Here is a 21,089-nt window from a genome sequence, read left to right on the forward strand (position 1 = left end):
CATGTGGAGTTTGCACATTCTTCCCGTGTCTGCATGGGTTTCACCACCACAACCAAAAGATGTGCAGGTTAGGTTGATTGGCCACGCTAAATTGCACCTTAATTGGAAAAAAAATAATTGGGTCTCTAAATTTATTTATTTTTAAAAAGGAAAAAGGAATTTGATCTTCCAGGTCTCTGACCCACTCCTACCTTTGCAATACCAGGGGTTCCAGAGTTCCAGGTATTCCAATTCTAACTGCATTACTTAATGATATAATTACATCCATTATCTTGGCCAGTGTTTTTCAAACTTCTTTGCCGGGGCCAATTTTTACCAACCGGCCAACCTTTGCGACCCTCCTGGCCGACCTTTGCGACCCATGTGGGCCGACCCTCGAGACTCAGGCAAGCCGACCTTTGCGACCCACCATTTTCTCTTACCTTTAATGCGAGAGGTGAGCATGCTTGGTTCTCATTCACTTGATTGCTGCTGACAAAATGGAGGATTCGCAATCACGCCCAAAGCACATGACGTCAGTGTTCGGGACACGTGACCTGCTCTCTGCTTTGCTTCAGGCAGGAAGATTATAATGAACTTAATAAAAAATCTTCTCCTGCGTCAGCACGCTGACGTCAGGAGAAGGCGGTGCTTCTCGCGTGCATTTTCTTTATAGGTTCGCAATCATCATTTTCAAAGCTGCTTGCTGCCGGCCTTGTTAAAAGCTGTAAGATCTTCTCAATTTGTATTCCTACATTACAACAGTGGGTGGACATCAGAGTAAACTGTAAAGTGCTTTGGGACATCCTAAAGTTGTGAAAGGTGTTTTAGGAGCATAAGAAATAGGAGCAAGTGTATTATTCTGCCCCTCAAGCTTGCTCTGCCATTCAATATGATCATGGCTGATCTTCTGCCTCAATTTGGGCCTGTTCCACATATTCCTTGATGCCCTAAGAGTTCAAAAATCAGCCTATCTCAGCTTTGCATAATACTCATGATGGAACATCCAGCCCTCCGAAGTCAACAATTCCAAAAGACTCAACCCTTTCAGTGAAGACATTTCTCATCTCTGTTTTAAATGATCGGTCCCTTATCCTGAGACCATGGGGGACAGGGATTTGTGTTGGGGCACCCCCACCTCCCAGGGTCATCTGACGCTTGTTCTTTAGTCTTCCTTTCACTGAGCACTGACCATTGTTCTCCTATTAAAACATTCTGACATCTTACCTTTATGCCACTATCAGCACCTTTAGTCCTTAATGTTACCAATAACACTATGGTATACGGCACTGCCCGTATATTAGAGGTACAATGGTAAATCCCTGCCCGCTGGCTCCGCCCAGCAGGCGGCGTATAAAAGTGTGTGCTCTCCTGCGCTGCAGCCATTCTGGTTCCAGCTACAGAAGGCACAACATCTTGTTCAATAAAGCCTCGATTGTTCCACCATTCTCGTCTTGTGATAATTGACGGTGCATCACACTCCCTTTGTCTTGTGCCCTTTTTCAATCTCTCCTTGGCTCCAACCTATCCCCGACCTTCTATTTTGTTCCACCTTCTCCATCCCCCTCTCCCATTATATAATTCATCACACTTGTACCCTTCTTCAGCTCTGAAGAATCATACAGATGTTAACTCTCTCTCCACATATGCTGACAGGTCTGATGAGTTTATCCAGCATTTCCTGTTTTTATTTTATTTGCCTTGCATATTGCTTGCTGTACCTGCATGATCATTTTGTGTTCCTTGTATGAGTACACCCAAGTCCTTCTGAACATTTGCAAGTTTCATTCCTTTTAAAAAATACTCTACTTTTCTATTCTTACTGTCAATATGAATAATCCCACACTTCCTTTCATCATATGCCATCTGTCAGCTTGCTGCCTATTCAATTAATCTGTCCATATCTCTTGACAGCCTTTTTGTGTACTCCTTATGTTCCCACCTATCTTTGTATCATTAGCAAACTATTGGTCTCTTTAGATTGTAAACAGCTGAGGGCCCAGCACTGATCCTTCAACACTTCACTTGTTACAGTCTAACGAAAATGTGCTGTTCATCCCGCCTCTGCTGCCCATTTGTTTTTTTTAAACAAACATTTTATTAAGGTATTTATGGTTTTATAACAACAAAAGATACAAATACAAATGTAAACATAATTCAGTGCGTAGCACCCCCCTCCATTTCTTCTCACTATTCCCATCTAAACGAAACTAACCTACCTCCCCCTGCCCCCCTTAATCCCTAACCCCCCCCCCCCCCTCCTTATTGAATCTGCTAACAGTTTTGTTTTCCCCAAAGAAGTCGATAAACGGCTGCCACCTCCGAACGAACCCTAACGTTGATCCTCTCTGGGTGAATTTAATTTTTGCAAGCCTGAGAAACCCAGCCATGTCGCTAACCCATACCCCAGATTTCGGGGGCTCCGAGTCCCTCTATGCTAATAGGATCCGTCTCCAGGTTACCAAGGAGGTAAAGGCCAAAGCGTCAGCCTCTCTCGTACCCTGGACTCCCGGGTCTTCCAACACTCCAAAACTCGACACCACTGGACTAGGCGCCACCCTCATTTTTAGCATTGTGGGCACGAGATCCTCAAATCCCTGCCAGAATCCCCCAAGCTTCGGACATGCCCAAAACATATGAACATGGTTTGCAGCCCCACCTGCACACCTCACAAACCTATCCTCCACCCGAAAAACCTGCTCATCTGGGCCACTGCCATGTGTGCCCGCTGAACCACCTTGAATTGTATCAGGCTGAGCCTGGCACATGATGAGGACGTGTTGGCTCTGCTCAGAGCATCCTCCCACAGACCTGCCGCTAACTCCTTTCCCAACTCATCTTCCCATTTACGCTTTAGCTCACATATCTGGGTTTCCTCCCACTCCATATGTTCTTTATAGATTTCCGATACCTTACCCTCCCCATTCCCGTTCTAGAAACTACCTTGTCCTGTATCACCTGTGGCAGTAGAAGTGGAAAGGTCGCATCCTGCCATCGCAGAAAATCCCTCACCTGTAGATAATGAAACCCATTCCCTCCCGGCAATTCAAACTACTCCTCCAGATCCTGCAAACAGGGAAAGCTGCCATCAATAAACAGGTCCCCCAGCCTCTCAATCCCTGCTCTCTGCCACCTCCAAAACCCCCCATCCAACCTCCCCGGGACAAACCGGTGATTACCACAAATTAGAGCCCACACCGACGCTCCCTCCACTGCCCCCAAACTCTCAGGTCCACCACTACCACCGGGCTTGTGGAGTACCGAGACGGCGAGAATGGCAGAGGAGCCGTTACCAATGCCCACCAAACCTGTGTCTTTACATGAGGCCACCTCTACCCGCTCCCACACCGACCCCTCCCCCACTACCCACTTCCTAATCATGGCTATATTTGCCGCCCAGTAACAGTTCCTAAAGTTCGGCAGTGCCTACCTCCCCCCATTCCACTCCACTCCAGCAGCACTTTCTTTACTCACGGGGTTTTACCCGCCCACACAAACCGCATTTACCTGCTTAAAATAGGCCTTTGGTACAAAAATAGGGCGACACTGGAAAACAAACAAAACTCTCGGGAGAACAGTCAACTTTACGGTCTGTACCCTCCCCACCAGTGACAACAGGAGCATGTCCCACCTCCGGAAGTCCTCCTTCATTTGCTCAATGTACTGGGCCAGATTTAATTAATGCAATTGCTCCCATCCCCGTGCCACCTGGATTCCCAAGTATCGAAAACTCCCTCCCACCACTTTAAACAGCAACTCCCCCAGCCTCCTCTCCCATCCCCTCGCCTGGATCACAAAAACCTCGCTCTTACCCATGTTCAATTTGTACCCCGAAAACCGATTAAATTCCCCTCATAGCCGCATGATCTCACCCATTCCCCCTAACGGGTCAGAAATATACAGGAGCATACAACGAAACCCTGTGTTGCGCACGCCCCCCCCCCCCCCCCCCCCCCCAACCAGTCCTTTGACGTTCTCAGAGCCATCGCCAATGGCTCTATAGCCAGTGGGGTGAGAAGACATCCCTGCCTTGTTCCCCGGTGCAGTCCAAAGTAGTCTGAACTCACCCGGTTCGTCTCACAAAGCCCTGCCCAAACCCCAAACCAGCCCAGGGCCTCACACAGATAATTCCACTCCACGCGGCCAAAGGCCTTCTCCGCATCCACAGCAGCCACTCACACACCCCACACACACACAAACACCCCCCCACCCGGAGGGCATCATGATTACATTCAAAGAGCCTTCTAACATTGGCCGTTAACTGCCTGCCTTTGAAAAACCCTGTCTGGTCTTCCCCTATCACCCCCACAACGTAATCCTCTATTCTTAAGCCCCAAATCTTGGCCAGCAGCAATTTTGCATCAACATTCAGTAGGGAGATTGGTCTGTATGATCCGCATTGCTCTGGGTCCTTCTACTGCTTCAGGATCAATGAGATCGAAGCCTGTGACATTGTTGGGGGAAGGACACCCCACTCCCTAACCTCATTAAATGCCCTCACCAGCAACGGGCCCAACATCCCAAAAAACTTCTTGTAAAATTCCACTGGGTAGCCGTTCAGTCCCCAGGCCTTACCAAACTGCATGGCCTCCAATTCCTCTCCTACTTCTACAATTCCGATCGGGGCTCCCAACCCCTCCACCAACCCTTCCTCCATCTTCAGAAACTCCAACCACTCAAAAACTGCCTCATTCCCTCCACCCCAGCTGGGGGCTCTGACTCATATACAGCCAACCTTAAAACTCCTTCACATCCCGTTCACCCCCGCTGGGTGCAAGACCGTGTTTCCCCCTCTATCCTTCACTCTTCCTCTCTCCCTGGCCACCTCCCTTTCCCCAAGCTGGTGTGCTAGCATCCTACTGGCCTTCTCACCGTACTCTTATATCGCCCCTCTCGCCTTCCTCAACTGCCCCACCGCCTTCCCTGTAGATTTCAGACTAAACTCCATCTGCAGCTTCTGCTGCTCCTTTAACAGCCCCGCCTCAGAACTTCAGAGTACTTTCTTTCCACCTGGAGTATCCCCCTAACCAACCTATCCGTCTCTGCCCGCTCCACCTTCTCCCTATGAGCCCATATCAAAATCAGTTCCCCCTTAACTACGGCCTTCAGCGCCTCCCACGCCATTGCTGCTGAAACCTCTCGTGTCATTTCTCTCCAAATAATTCTGGATGGCCTCCCTCACCCGCCCGCTTCCTCATCGGCTAACAGTCCTGCATCCAATCTTCATTACGGGCACTGACCCCCCCTCCTTGCTCACCCATAAAGCCACCCAGTGTGGGACCTGGTCCGACACAACAATCGCCGAATACTCGGCATCCACCACCCCCGCCCAACAAAGCCCTGTTCAAAATGAAAAATTCAATCCAGGAGTACATTTCATGAAAATGGGAGAGAAAAGAAAATTCCTTCGCTCTTGACCATCCGAATCTCCACAGATCTTCCCCTCCGTTCTGCTCCATAAACTCCTTCAGCTCCTTTGCCGCGGCTGGAATCCACCCTGTCCTTGAACGCGACCGTTGTAACCTCAAACTCCACGTCGTCCCGGTTTGGTGCATTGATCCTCACTAATACCACAAGCATCCCCTCCTGTTTCCCACTCACCATAACATACCTATCCCCGAGTCCGCCACTATATTCCCCACCTCAAATGACACCCGCTTATTGATCAATGTCACTATCCCCCTAGTCTTAGAGTTTGGCCAACCCACTCCTTCCTCAGCCTAGTCTGATCCACTACCCGAAGGTATGTCTCCTGCAGCTCGATTGCCATGTTATGGGGAGAAGGCAGGAGAATGGGGATGAGAAAATATCAGCCATGATTGAATGGCGGAGCGGACACGATGGGCCAAGTGGCCTAATTCTGTTCCTATGTCTTACGGTCCACCTTCAAACCCTTCAAATGAGCAAACACGCGTGCCCTCTTGACTGGTCCAATCAGTCCTCTCACGTTCCATGTGATCAACCTGGTCAGGGGGCCACCCAGCCATCACCCTCCTTAGGCCAGCCTCCAGCCCACATCCTACGCCTCCTCAGACCCGCCCTCAAGTGTCCACCGTCATCAACCTCCAACGTGTTTCCAAGCACCAGACCCTCCCCTGTCAGCAGAACAATTCCCCCCTCCCTTCCCATAACAAAATAGCAATCCCAAGCCCCCATCAACAAACTTATCGCCTGCTCGCCCTACCCCACTGCGCTTCCGTGAGCTAGCTTGCCCAGATAGCCCCCGCCCATGGCGCCAAGCATCCTACCCCCCACTGATCTCCCTCCCCCCCCCCCACCCCCACTTGAACATGCATTTGCAAAACATCACAATCCCCAACAAGACAAAGAAGAAAATTCCACCCACTATCCCCATTAAGAACAAATTCACCTGCATACAAAACTGAGCAACGGCCCAAAAATTAGTACAAAAACAATACACATAGAACCCAAAGAGAAAAGGAATTTAGCAGCATCAGTACAGAATTACTCACCCCCAAGTTCCATGTCCACCCATCACCTGCCTGCCAGTCCCCTGTCCTTAACAAAGTTTATCGCCTCATTCGGCGATCCGAAATAAAGTTCTTGGCCCTCGTAAGTGACCCACAAACGAGCTGGGTACAGCATGTCAAACTTCATCCCCTTCTTAAAGAGGGCCAATTTAACTTTATTGAAGCTCGCCCTTCTTTTGGCCAGTTCCACACCCAAGTCCTGGTAAATGCGCAGCTCGCTATCTTCCCATTTGGAGTTTCTCATCTGCCTGGCCCACCTCACGATCTGTTCCTTGTCCAGGAACCGGTGCACTCGAACCACCATCGCCCTCGGCAGCTCATTCTTCAGCAGTTTCCTCATAAGCGCTCTGTGCATCCTGTCCACCTGCAAGGGCCGAGCAAACGCACCTTCCCTCAGAAGCTTCTTGAACATAGGCGCCATATATGCCCCTGCGTCCGATCCCTCGTTGCCCGCCGGGAGGCCAACAATCCTCAGGTTCTGCCTGCGCGACCTGTTTTCCCAGATCCTTAATGTTCTCTTGCAGCCTTTTCTGGTGGTCCCTTATCATCCCCATCTCTGCCACCATCACGGTTAGCTGGTCATCATGCTCAGCAACCGCCTCTTCAACCTTCTTAATCGCCTGGCCCTGGGCTTACAATCTTTGCTCCACCCAGTCAATCCCCATCTTAATGAAATCCCGGTACTCTTGTCTCTGCTTGACAAAGCTCTCCTGAAGGAAGTCCACCAGCTGCTCCGTTGACCACTGGGCCGGCAATCCCAGTCCCTGAGCCTCCGCCATATTTTTCTGTACTGCAGACTCCACTCCCTTCTTTGACCAACAATCTCTTCTTTTCAGACCTCTTCTGGTCCACGAATCCATACACTGGTGGGGAATCCGACTCATCTACCTCACCAATCTCCTATTTTGCCAATCAAATCCCCCATAAGTTGGGGAAAAAGGTCTCAAGGTCCACCACGAGCAGGAGCTACCAAATAAGCGGCCACACACTCCATGGCCACCACCGGAAATCCTGCTGCCCATTTGTTAACCAATCCTCTATCCATGCTTAAATATTACTCTCAATTCCATCTTATCGTGTATATTAATCTTTTATGTGGCATCCTAACAAACGCCCTTTGAAAATCCAAGTACATTACATCCATGGTTCTCCTCTACCAACTCTCCCAGTTACATCCTCAAACTGTTTTAATACATTTACCATACATGATCTTCACTCTCATAAAACCATGCTGACTTTGTCTGATCACATTAAGATTTTCTAAGTGAATTGTCAATAATTCTTTCATGAGACAGCACGGTGGCGCAGTGGGTTAGCCCTGCAGCCTCACGGCACCGAGGTCCCAGGTTCGATCCCGGCTCTGGGTCACTGTCCGTGTGGACTTTGCACATTCTCCCTGTGTTTGCGTGGGTTTCACCCCCACAACCCAAAGATGTGCAGGCTAGGTGGATTGGCCACGCTAAATTTCCCCTTAATTGGAAAAATGAATTGGGTAGTCTAAATTTATTTTAAAAAAAAAAAATTATTTCATGGCAGCACGGTGGCGCAGTGGTTAGCAATGCTGCCTCAGGGCGCCGAGGACCTGGGTTCAATCCAAGTCAGGGTCAGTGTCCTTGTGGACTTAGCACATTCTTCCTACGTTTGCATGGGTCTTATCCCCACAAACCAAAAAATACATGCAGGGCAGGTGTATTGGCCACATTAAACTGCCCTTTAATTGGAAAAAAAAAAGAGTTGGGTACTCTAAATGTATATTAAAAAAATAATTCCTTCACAATAAATTCCAGCATTTTCTTGAACATAGGCCCAGACTAACTGTCCTGCAGTTCCCTGCATTCTCTCTTCCTCCATTCTTGAATACAGTAGTGATGTTATATTTGCTATCATCCAATCTGCTGGGACCATTCTGGAATCCAGGGAATTTTGAAAAATCATAATCAGTGCAGTTCTTTTGTTTCCTGCATTGACCCAGCCATTTGATCATTTAATTACCTTTTTGTTGGTTGAAGCCAACAGTGAATCTTTAAATTCATTTAACAAAGGATGAGGGGAAGAGGGCAAAAAGCAAGTGGTTGACAAAGTTGAGGAGAGGGCTAAATTGCAAAATGCTGGCATCATTGATGAGTGTTGTTTCATTTTTTGTTGACAGCAAGTGAACCTATTGAGAGTGAGAATATAACATGGTACAAGTACCAAAAGAAAACCTTTGGTCTGTCAATTCAGCCTATCCACTGCATCTTCTTTGTACATTTCTAATAAGACTGAATCCCATATGTTGGCATCTTGTTGCTTCTTGAAACACATTAAAGTTTCTTGTCTACTGCATATGCCACAGACATGATTAGCATAGTTAGCACACCTTTAGTTAAACAGTTCCTCCTGCATTTCCTATTTTATGTTGACCTTAATCTATAAATCATGTCCATGTGTTTAAAACAGGAATGTAAAATTCCAATTCAAGACTATGTGCTGTACTCCATGTTCAACAAAGGAGTGTTTAACTTTTTTAAATATTCAAATCATATATCTCAATTACCTTTATCCACAAGAGCTCAACCTAGAAAGATGCTTTCTAGAAGGTTATGATTATTCCCCAGCAATTGGAAGTCAACAGAACCTGCATTATTTCACATTCCACCAATAGGGCAGAGGAGTCAAAAGTAAATACTCTGTGATCCAAATGCAGTCTCAGAATTATTATAATTTTCCCCAGTATCTATGCATGTACAGCAGAAAATCTAGCATTTTCCTCACAATTTGCAAGTTTGGTTATTTGCCAACTGGTTTAATGAACAGCCCATTTTCACTGTGAACTCTCCCCAGAGTTAACCACTGTATTTTGAGGGCCCACTCCTTTTCACCGAGTGTACTTTGCGTGAAAATTTGCAACATAGTGAGGCGACTAATCCTCTTTACTGCATTTATTTTGTTTATTTTGTTAACAGTTTATTTGTATTTTGTTTTGTCTGTGTCAAATCTTGTCTTTTTTTTCTCATTGGCTTGCTTAACCGTTCCCTTTGGGTCTTTTGTTGCCATTTTAAGCATTGCTATGACAGTTTAAGCTGTCCCTCTCATGGAAGGTTGACAACAGAAAAATGGCATTTGAGGCATTCAACTCATCCCAATTGAAATGTAAAGAAGCTGTTTGTTCTCCCTCCATCACATTCCAGTGTCAAGCTTTTATTCTCTCACTCCCTCGGATAAGGAGGCCACAATACATCCCTGGGGAAATAATAACCTAAATGGGGTAAAGCAGCAAAGGATTTTATGGGGTACATAATCACAAATAATTGAAAGTAGCAATGCATGTTAATGGCAACAATCACAAAAGGAATATCAAGAAGAATGATGCAACTACTGTGTTGTCCCTTAGAAATTCACTTTTTAAACGTCACACATGCCCTTATCCTGTAAACAACAGATAAATGCTGTAAGTGTGTACGACAACTATAATAACTTGTTCTGGATTGATTCACATGGAAAAGAAAAACCCTCAAATTGGAAAGACTGCAACCTTTCATTTTCAAAACTGATAATTATGTCCCCAAAATTACTTCACTCTAACGCGTTATGTGAGGGAGAATGAAAAATGAGCTGCTCAGATTATAACCATCCCTAAAATTTAGCTGTTATCAAAGTAAAGAAATCGAGCAATCAATACATTGAAGTAATCTCATTTATCTAACAATTTGAATAGTAAGGAGGCACAAATATGAAGCGAACTAGCAGAAAGCTTTACTGGAGTCAATTTTCTTTCAACAAACGACATCTTACATCAAACAAAGGTGGCTCAACTACATATTGAAAGCTCAATCTTGCAAGGCTGGCTTTAAATCGACAACTTGTACCATAATTGTCCCAGGCATTAAATGCTTGGCATTGAGCAGACAAGTCCCTCTAATTACTTGCAATAATTACAGTAATTCTGCACATTAAATAATAAAGCACAAATAAAAGACCTTTTTAAAAATGTGAACCCCTTCGCCTTTCAAACAGATAAAGATGAGATTGCACAGCTGAAGTGAATTGTTTTTTTTACCAATTAAAGCTAGATATAGGTCGATTCTCACCATAGTGTTTGAAACGGGATCAGATCAGTTGCTTGTGCTACTTATACCTACAAGGAAAGGAGTCTAATTAAACCAATATCTGTATTAAACCAACATTTCTCTGTCCAACTGCAAAATGACAAAGTTATCATTTTCTACTCAATCAAGAACCCGCCACAATGAAGAGAGTGAATTGAATGTAAGAGAGCCTTCACCTCAATTAATTATTCTGGTACACAATTATAAAACATTATGCCATAGGTACACAGATGCTGAAGCTCGGTACTGCTGCATAAATAGCCATTATAGTCATTCTGAGCTAGCTCATTCCAGCTGTTGCATTCCCACGCGAGGAAACCAAACTGTGCAGACTCTCTTTCGGTTATACTTCGGAGGTGACAAAAAAAAAGTGGCTATCAGCAAGCTATAGTCTGCAATCAGTTAAGAAAGCAAAACAGCAGTTTTTTTGCAATGTGTTTAGCAACAACATACAATAAAACTAGGAAAATAGGAACAGGAGTAGGCTATTTACCCATTCATGCCAGTTCCACTATTCAATAAGATCATGGATAATCTGCAGCCTAACTCCATATACTCGTCATTGCCCTGTATCCCTCAACACCTTTGGTTAATAATAATCTATCAATTTCAGATCGAAAATGAATTAGCAATTGATCTCACATCAATTGGCATTTGTTGAAGAAAGTTTCAAACTTCTAACACACTTTGAGCGTTGAAATGTTTCTGGATTTCACTCCCGAGGGTTCTGGCTCTAACCTTGACTATGATCCGTAGTCCTAGACTCCCCAACAAGCAGAAATAGTTTCTATCGACCCCATCAATTCTTCTGATAGTGTGAAAACTTTGGTCAAATTACACCTTAACCTTCCAAATACTAAATTTGGCTTTTAACTTGGCCTTTATTAAACCACCCACTATGAAAAAAACTCAAACGAGGGTAGTGCTAGTATTATTTCAGTTCAAATTTGTTTCCTTCACATTTTCTTTCCTATAGGCAGGCACGTTTGCCTGGGGCATTGTGCACACATGCCCAAAGCCCTCTTGCAATTGCCTCGTATCTGAGGTAACCACGAATGGACACAGGGCATTCAAACACAAGGGGCTGGATTCTCCGCCCCACCCCGCCACATTGCAGGTTCACCCCACTGGCGGGATGCTCCGTTACACCGGCTGGTCAATGGGGTTTCCCATTGTGGGGCAGCTCCACGCCGTCGAGAAACCTCCGAGCTGCTGGCAAAACAGAGCATCCCGCCGGCGGAGAATCCAGCCCAAGATGTATCACAACAATTTGTATTTATCTTGAACAAAGCAAAACATCCCATTGACTGCCTAATCAATCGCATCCAACCACTCACCCAGTGTCCTAGCTGGGCAGTGATTAGTGATAGTGGCAAGATGCAGGAAACCTCTGAAACAAAGGCAGGTAAAAAAAAGTTTAAAACAACGAATTAATTGATTACTTTAACTTATATAGCTTAAGCTTTTGTAAAAAGGGGCTGAGTCATGGCAGGAGAGCTCGCACCCATGGTAATCTCCTCCTGTGCTTTGTGGCAGATCATGGAAGCTCCAGCTGTCCCTGGTGGCCATGTGTGCATGCAGGAAGTGTGTCCAACTGCAGCTCCTGACTAACCGCATTTTGGAGCTGGAGCAGAAGGTGGATTCACTGTTGAGCATCCGCCATGCTGAGCAGGTTGTGACAGCACATTCGGTGAGGTGGTCACACCGCAGGTGAGGACTGAACAGGCAGAGAGGGCATGGATGACCACCAGGAAGAGTAGAGGTAGGCAGGTAGCGCAGGAGTCCCCCGTGGCCATCCCCCTTTACAACAGATATACTGTTTTGGATACTGTTGGGTGTATGACTGTACAGAGGAAAAGTGTGACAGCCAACTTAATGGCACTATGGGTGGATCTACTGCACAAGAGGGGAGGGGGAAGAATGGCAGGGCTATAGTGGTCGGGGATACAATTGTTAGGGGAGCAGATAGGCGCTATTGTGGCCGCCAACGTGACCCTAGGATGGTGGGTTGCCCACCTGGTGCCAAGGTCCGGGATGTCACTGAACAGCTGCAGGCATCCTGAAGGGGAGGGTAAAAAGACAGAGGTTGTGCTACATGTTGGTACCAATAAGAGAGAGAGAGAGATGAGAGCTCGCATCAGGAATTCAGGGAGCTAGGCTGAAGTCTAAAAAGCAGGACCTCTGGGGTTATTCCCAGTGCTACGCGCTAGCGAGTATAGAAATAGGAGAATAGCGCAGATGAATGCGTGGCTTAAGAGTTGGTGCAGGAAGGAGGGTTTTCGATTCCTGGACCACTGGGACAGTTTCTGGGGAAGGTGAGACCTCTACAAGTGGGGCGGTCTACATCTAAATTATAGCGTGACTAACATTCTTGCTGGCAGGTTTGCTAGTCTTCAGGTGATGTCCCGGAGGACTGGAGACTAGCCAATGTTGTTCCTTTGTTTAAGAAGGGTAGCAAGGATAATCCAGGGAACTGCCATTCCCCTGCAGAACAGATATACCACTTTGGATACTGTTGAGGGGAATGGCCTCTCAGGGGAAAACAGCAACAGCCAAACCCGTGGCACCACAGTTGGTTCTGCTGCAGAGGAGAGGGGTGATAAGTGTGACAATGCAATAGTTATAGGGGATTCAATTGTAAGGGGAATAGACAGGCATTTCTGTGGCCGCAAACGAGACTCCAGGATGGTATGTTGCCTCCTTGGTGCTAGGGTTAAGGATGTCTCGGAGCGGGTACAGGACATTCTGGAGGGGGAGGGTGAACAGCCAGAAATCGTGGTACACATCTGTACAAACGACATAGGTAAAAAAAGAGACGAGGTCCTAAAAACAGAATACAGGGAACTGGGAAGGAAGTTAAGAAATCGGACGTCGAAGGTAGTGATCTCAGGATTACTACCGGAGCCACGTGCTAGTCAGAGTAGAAATGACAGGATGTATAGGATGAATACGTGGCTGAAGAGCTGATGTCAGGGGGAGGGTTTCAGATTCCTGGGGCATTGGGACCGGTTCTGGGGGAGGTGGGACTTGTACAAACTGGACGGGTTGCACCTGGGCAGGACTGGAACTGATGTCCTAGGAGGGCTATTTGCTAGAGCGGTTGGGGAGGGTTTAAACTAATGTGGCAGGGGGATGGGAACCGATGCAGGAAGTCGGAAGGTAGTAAAACAGGGACAGAAACAAAAGGCAGTAAGGGGGAAAGTGTAAGGCAGAAAAGGCATAGTCAAAAATAAGAAAGGGTGACTGAGGGAAGCTCAGTGAATACAACTAAAAGGAATAAAACAGGAAGAAAAAACACAAATGGAAAGCAACACGGCAGTTTGTTACATGAAGATATGGGTTCAATGACAACGAAAATCAGGAGAAAAGTTAAGAGGAAAAATAACTTAGGAGGTTACCGAGCAAGGTGTTAAGATTCAAAACAGTGGTATAAAAGCCAACATAAGTGTACTTTACCTGAATGCTCGTAGTATTCGGAATAAGGTAAATGAGTTGATGGTGCAAATCATCGTGAATGACTATGATTTAGTGGCCATTACTGAAACATGGTTAAAGGATGGTCACGACTGGAAGTTAAATATCCAAGGGTATCAAACTATTCGGAAGGACAGAGAGGATGGTGAGGGAAGTGGTGTAGCTCTGTTATTTAAGGATGACATCCTGGCAATAGTAAGGGATGACATTGTTGCTATGGAGGATAAGGTTGAATCCATTTGGGTGGAAATCAGGAATAGTAAGGCGAAAAAGTCACTGGTAGGAGTAATCTATAGGCCACCAAATAGTAACATTATGGTGGGACAGGCAATAAACAAAGAAATAACTGATGCATGTAGAAATGGCACAGCAGTTATCATGGGGGATTTTAATCTACTTTTCGATTGGTTTAACCAGGTCGGTCAAGGCAGCCTTGAGGAGGAGTTTATAGAATGTATCAGCGATAGTTTCCTCGAACAGTATGTAATTTCACCTACGAGGGAACAAGCGGTCCTAGGTCTGGTCCTGTATAATGAGACAGGATTGATTCATGATCTCATAGTTAGGGATCCTCTCGGAAGGAGCGATCACAATATGGTGGAATTTAAAATACAGATGGAGGGTGAGAAGGTAAAATCAAATACTAGTGTTTTGTGCTTAAACAAAGGACATTACAATGAGATGAGAGAAGAGCTAGCTAAGGTAGACTGGGAGCAAAGACTTTATGGTGAAACAGTTGAGGAACAGTGGAGAACCTTCCAAGCGATTTTTCACAGTGCTCAACAAAGGTTTATACCAACAAAAAGGAAGGACGGTAGAAAGAGGGAAAATCAACCGTGGATATCTAAGGAAATAAGGGAGAGTATCAAATTGAAGGAAAAAGCATACAAAGTGGCAAAGATTAGTGGGAGACTAGAAGACTGGGAAATCTTTAGGAGGCAACAGAAAGCTACTAAAAAAGCTATAAAGAAGAGCAAGATAGATTATGAGAGTAAACTTGCTCAGAATATAAAAACAGATAATAAAAGTTTCTACAAATATGTAAAACAAAATAGAGTGGCTAAGGTAAATATTGGTCCTTGAGAAGATGAGAAGGGAGATTTAATAATGGGAGATGAGGAAATGGCTGAGGAACTGAGCTGGTTTTTTTGGGTGTGCTAGTGCATGAGTCACAGAAGGTTGGTTTACAAGTGCAACAGGTGATTAAGAAGGCAAATGGAATTTTGTCCTTCATTGCTAGAGGGATGGAGTTTAAGACTAGGGAGGTTATGTTGCAATTGTATAAGGTGTTAGTGCGGCCACACCTGGTGTATTGTGTTCAGTTTTGGTCTCCTTACTTGAGAAAGGACGTACTGGCGCTGGAGGGTGTGCAGAGGAGATTCACTAGGTTAATCCCAGAGCTGAAGGGGTTGGATTATGAGGAGAGGTTGAGTAGACTGGGACTGTACTCGTTGGAATTTAGAAGGATGAGGGGGGATCTTATAGAAACATTTAAAATTATGAAGGGAATAGATAGGATAGATGCGGGCAGGTTGTTTCCACTGGCGGGTGACAGCAGAACTAGGGGACATAGCCTCAAAATAAGGGGACGTAGATTTAGGACTGAGTTTAGGAGGAACTTCTTCACCCAAAGGGTTGTGAATCTATGGAATTCCTTGCCCAGTGAAGCAGTTGAGGCTCCTTCATTACATGTTTTTAAGGTAAAGATAGATAGTTTTTTGAAGAATAAAGGGGTTAAGGGTTATGGTGTTCGGGCCGGAAAGTGGAGCTGAGTCCACAAAAGATCAGCCATGATCTAATTGAATGGCGGAGCAGGCTCGAGGGGCCAGATGGCCTACTCCTGCTCCTAGTTCTTATGTTCACAGTGGAAGACACAAATAACATGCCTGTGACTGATAGAAATGAGGCTATGACAGGTGAGGAACTTGAGGTGATATCACTCACTGAGGAGGTAGTGATGGGCAAGCTAATGGGGCTAAAGGTAGACAAGTCTCCTGGCCCTGATGGAATGCATCCCAGAGTGCGAAAAGAGATGGCTACGGAAATTGCAAATGCACTAGTGATAATTTACCAAATTTCACTTGACTCTGGGGTGGTCTCGGCGGATTTGAAATTAGCAAACGTGACACCACTGTTTAAAAAAGTAGGTCGGCAGAAAGCAGGTAATTATAGGCCAGTTAACTTAACTTCGGTAGTTGGCAAGATGCTGGAATCTATCATCACGGAATAAATAGCAAGGCATCTGGATGGCAATTATCCCATTGGGCAGACGCAGCATGAGTTCATAAAGGGCAGGTAGTGCCCAACTAATTTAGTGGAATTTTTGAGGACATTACTAGTGCGGTAGATAATGGGGAGCCAATGGATGTGATTTATCTGGATTTCCAGAAAGCTTTTGACAAGGTGCCACACAAAAGGCTGCAGAAGATAAAGATGCATGGCATTAAGGGTAAAGTAGTAGCACGGATAGAGGATTGGTTAATTAATAGAAAGCAGAGAGTGGGGATTAATGGGTGTTTCTCTGGTTGGCAATCAGTAGCTAGTGGTGTCCCTAAGGGATCAGTGTTGGGCCCACAATTGTTCACCATTTACATTGATGATTTGGAGTTGGGGACCAATTTAGAAGGATGCGGGGGGGGGGGGGGGGGGGGGGGGGGGGGGGGGGGGGGGGAAGAGAGAGAAACTAGGGAGCATAGCCTCAAAATAAGGGGAAGTAGATTTAGGACTGACCTTAGGAGGAACTTCTTCACCCAAAGGGTTGTGAATCTATGGAATTCCTTGCCCAGTGAAGCAGTTGAGGCTCCTTCATTAAATGTTTTTAAGAAAAAGATAGATAGTTTTTTGTAGAATAAAGGGATTATGGGTTATGGTGGTTGGACCAGGAAGTGGAGCTGAGTCCACAAAATATCAGCCATGATCTCACTGAATGGCAGAGCAGGCTCGAGGCGCCAGATGGCCTACTCCTACTTCTTATGTTCTTATGTACAGGCCGGTGAGTCTTACGTCAGTGGGAGGGAAATCACTGGCCAGAATTCTTCCGAGACAGGATGTACTCCCATTTGGAAGCAAGTGGTCGTATTAGCGAGAGGCAGCACGGTTTTGTGAAGGGGAGGTTGTGTCTCACTAACTTGGAGGTTACAAAGATGATTGATGCAGGTAAGGCAGTGGATGTTCCCAAATGGACTTCAGTAAGGCCTTTGACAAGGTCTCACGGTAGCATGGTGGTTAGCATCAATGCTTCACAGCTCCAGGGTCCCAGGTTCGATTCCCGGCTGGGTCACTGTCTGTGTGGAGTCTGCACGTCCTCCCCGTGTGCGCGTGGGTTTCCTCCGGGTGCTCCGGTTTCCTCCCACAGTCCAAAGATGTGCGGGTTAGGTGGATTGGCCATGCTAAATTGCCCGTAGTGTAAGGTTAATTGGGGGATTGTTGGGTTACGGGTATACGGGTTACGTGGGTTTAAGTAGGGTGATCATTGCTCGGCACAACATTGAGGGCCGAAGGGCCTGTTCTGTGCTGTACTGTTCTATGTTCTATGTCTCTCATGGCAGACTGGTACAAAAGGTGCAGTCACGCGGGGTCAGAGGTGAGCTGGCAAGATGGATACAGTACTGGCTAGGTCATAGAAGGCAGAGAGTAGCAATGGAAGGGTGCTTTTCTGATTGGAGGGCTGTGACTACTGGTGTTCCGCAAGGATCTGTACTGGGATCTTTGCTGGTTGTGGTAAACATAAATGATTTGAAAGGAAATGTAACTGGTCTGATTAGTAAGTTTGCGGACGACACAAAGGTTGGTGGAATTGCGGATAGCGATGAGGACTGTCAGAAGATACAGCAGGATTTAGATAGTTTGGAGACTTGGGCGGCGAGATGGCAGATGGATTTTAATCCGGACAAATGTGAGGTAATGCATTTTGCAAGGTCTAATACAGGTAGGGAACATACACCCTTAAGTGTATTGACAGTCAGAGAGATCTTGGTGTACAGATCCACAAGTCACTGAAAGGGGCAACACAGGTGGAGAAGGTAGTCAAAAAGGCATACGGCATGTTTGTCTCATTGGCCGGGGCATTGAGTATAAAAATTGGCAAGTCATGTTGCAGCTGTATAGAATCTTAGTTCGACCACACTTGGAGTATAGTGTTCAATTCTGGTCACCACACTACCAGAAGGATGTGGAGGGTTTAGAGAGGGTGCAGAAGAGATTTACCAGGATGTTGCCTGGTATGGAGGGCATTAGCTATGAGGCGAGGTTGAATAAACTTGGTTTGTTCTCACTGGAACGAAGGACGTTGAGGGGCGACCTGATAGAGGTCTACAAAATTATGAGGGGCATAGACAGAGTGGATAGTCAGAGACTTTTTCCCAGGGTAGAGGGGTCAATTATTGGGGGGCATAGGTTTAAGGTGCGAGGGGCAAGGTTTAGAGGAGATGTACGAGGTACTTTTTTTACACAGAGGGTAGTGGGTGCCTGGAACTCGCTGCCGGAGGAGGTGCCGGAAGCAGGGACGATAGTAATATTTAAGGGGCATCTTGACAAATACATGAATAGGATGGGAATAGAGGGATACGGACCCCGGAAGTGTAGAAGATTTTAGTTTAGACAGGCAGCATGGTCGGCACAGGCTTGGAGGGCCGAAGGGCCTGTTCCTGTGCTGTACTTTTCTTTGTTCTTGTTCTTAGTGCTGTTGGGCAGAGTTTAAACTAGTTTGGTGGGGGAGGGGACGCAGACTGTTAGCAGAATAGGGACACAGTGTATCACAGAAAAATAATCAAGTCAGAGAGAATACAGCAGTAGCAAATTTCAGGAGAATAATGCAACGGAGATTAAAGGGAAGATGGATGAGTTAAGGGTGAGGGTTGACATATGGAATTATGAGAGAGGAGCCATCACGGAGACATGGTTGAGGGAGGGGCAGGACTGGCAGCTGAACATCCCGGAATACAGAATCTTCAGGAAGCAGGGGGAGAGGGCAAAGGAGGGGAGGCATTGCACTATTCGTTAAGAAGAATTACTGCAATAAGAGATGATATCTTGGGGGTGGCATTAAATTAAGCTTTGTGGGTAGAGCTTAGGAATAAAAGTGGGACAGCCACATTGCGAGATGTTTATTATAGACCCCAGATAGTCACCGGGAAATTGAGGAACAAATATGTGCGCAATTTGCAGAACTGTGTAAAAATAATAAGAGGGTAATTATAGTGGGTGATTTCAAATTTCCAAACATTAACTGGGATTGTTATTGTGTTAAGGGCTTAGATGGAGCAGAGTTTGTAAAATGTATACAAGGGAACGTATTAGCTCAACATGTGGAGGGTCCAACAAGGGATGGTGCAGTGCTGCACCCAATTCTGGGAAATGAAGCTGGACAGGTGGTTGATGTCATGGTGGGGGAGCATTTTTGTGATAGGGACCACAACATGGTGCAATTTAAGTTTGTTAAGGATAAGGAAATAGACAAATTGCAGAAAAGGGTCTAGGACTGGGGGAAGTTCAGACTTCAGTAAAATAAGGCAGGATCTAGCCACGGTAGATTGGAACAAGTTACTGGTGCGGAGAGCTACGGAAGAGCATGGGGGGGGGGGGGTGTTCAAATACGAAATGGGGAGGGTACAGTCCCAACATGTTCCCTGTGAGGCAATAGGAAGGAGTAACAAGCCCAGAGAACCATGGGTGTTCAGAGATATTCAGGATACAATGAGAAGGAAGAGAGAGGTTTCAATGATTACAAGGGGTGCAAATCAACAGAGGTAAATCAGAAAGTGCAGGATGGAGCTGAAGAAGGAGAGCAAAGAGGGGATATGAGAAATCTCTAGCTGGTAAGAGTAGGGAAAATCCCAAGATAGTCTATAGGTATATCAATGGGAAGAGGATAACTAGGGAAATATTAGGGCCCATTAGGGACCAATGGGGGAATCTATGGGTGGAGTCAGAGGACATTGTTAGGGTGTTAAATGAATATTTCACATCTGCCTTCACCCAAGAGAATGAGGAGGCAGATATGGAACTGCGGGAGAGAGACTGAGGTTATTGAGCAAGTTGTCATGGGGAGGGACAAGGTATTGGAGGTGTTGGCAGGCTTACAAGTGGAGAAATCTCCAGGCCTGGACGAATTGTGGCCCAGGTTGCTGTGGGAGGAGAGGGAGGAGCTTGTAGGGGCCCTGATCCAAATTTTGAATTCTTCTCTGGCCATGGCAGAGATGCCAGAGGGCTGGAGAACAGCGAATGTGGTCCCACTATTTAAGTAAAGTGGTAGAGACAAGCCAGGGAACTACAGACCTGTGAGTCTCATGTCAGTGACAGCGAAACTAATGGAGAAAATTGTGAAGTAAAGAATCTATCTCCACTGAAAGAGGCACGTTTGATCAGGGAAAGTCAGCATGGCTTTGTCATGGCTTTGATTGAATTGTTTGAGCACATGACTAAGTGTGCAGATGATGTTAGTGCTGTCGATATAATTTACATGGTTTTCAGCAAAGCATTTGACAAGGTCCCATATGGGAGACTTATAAAGAAGGCAAATGCACATGGGATGCCAGGGAACTTGATAAGGTGGATTCAAAGCTGGCTGAGCTGTAGAAAACAGAGGGTGTTGACGGTGGCTGCTTTCGTGACATACCACAGGGATTTGTGCTGGGTCCCCTATTATTCGTCATTTACATAAATGACTCAGATGACTATGTGGGGGGTAGGATCAGTAAGTTTGCAGATGACACAAAGATAGGCCAGGTGGTTAACAGTGAGGCTGAAAGTCTTGGATTACAAGAAGATATAGACGGGATGGTCAAATGGGCAGAAAAGTGGCAGATGTCATTCAATCTTGAAAAGTGTGAGGTGTTACAATTTGGAAGGAGCAATTTGATAAGAAATATTCAATGAATGGCACCACACTGGGAAGTCCTGAGAAAGAAAGAGGCCTTGACGTGTTTGTAAATAGATCTCGAAATGCAGATGGGCAGGTTAATAGGGTGGTGAAAAAGACATATGGTACACTTGCCTTTATCAATTGTGTCATAGATTACAAAAGCAAGGAGGTCATGTTGGAGTTATATAGAACATT

General features: G+C 45.9%; 1 protein-coding gene across 1 annotated transcript in view; it reads right to left on the minus strand.

The window, feature by feature from the left end:
• Positions 1-21,089, minus strand: part of bard1 (BRCA1 associated RING domain 1) — a 296,594-nt gene that overhangs the window by 221,925 nt on the left and 53,580 nt on the right. The gene's annotated exons all lie outside the window — the stretch shown is intronic.

This window comes from Scyliorhinus canicula, chromosome 2 (assembly GCF_902713615.1).
Source record: "Scyliorhinus canicula chromosome 2, sScyCan1.1, whole genome shotgun sequence".
Taxonomy (NCBI): domain Eukaryota; kingdom Metazoa; phylum Chordata; class Chondrichthyes; order Carcharhiniformes; family Scyliorhinidae; genus Scyliorhinus; species Scyliorhinus canicula.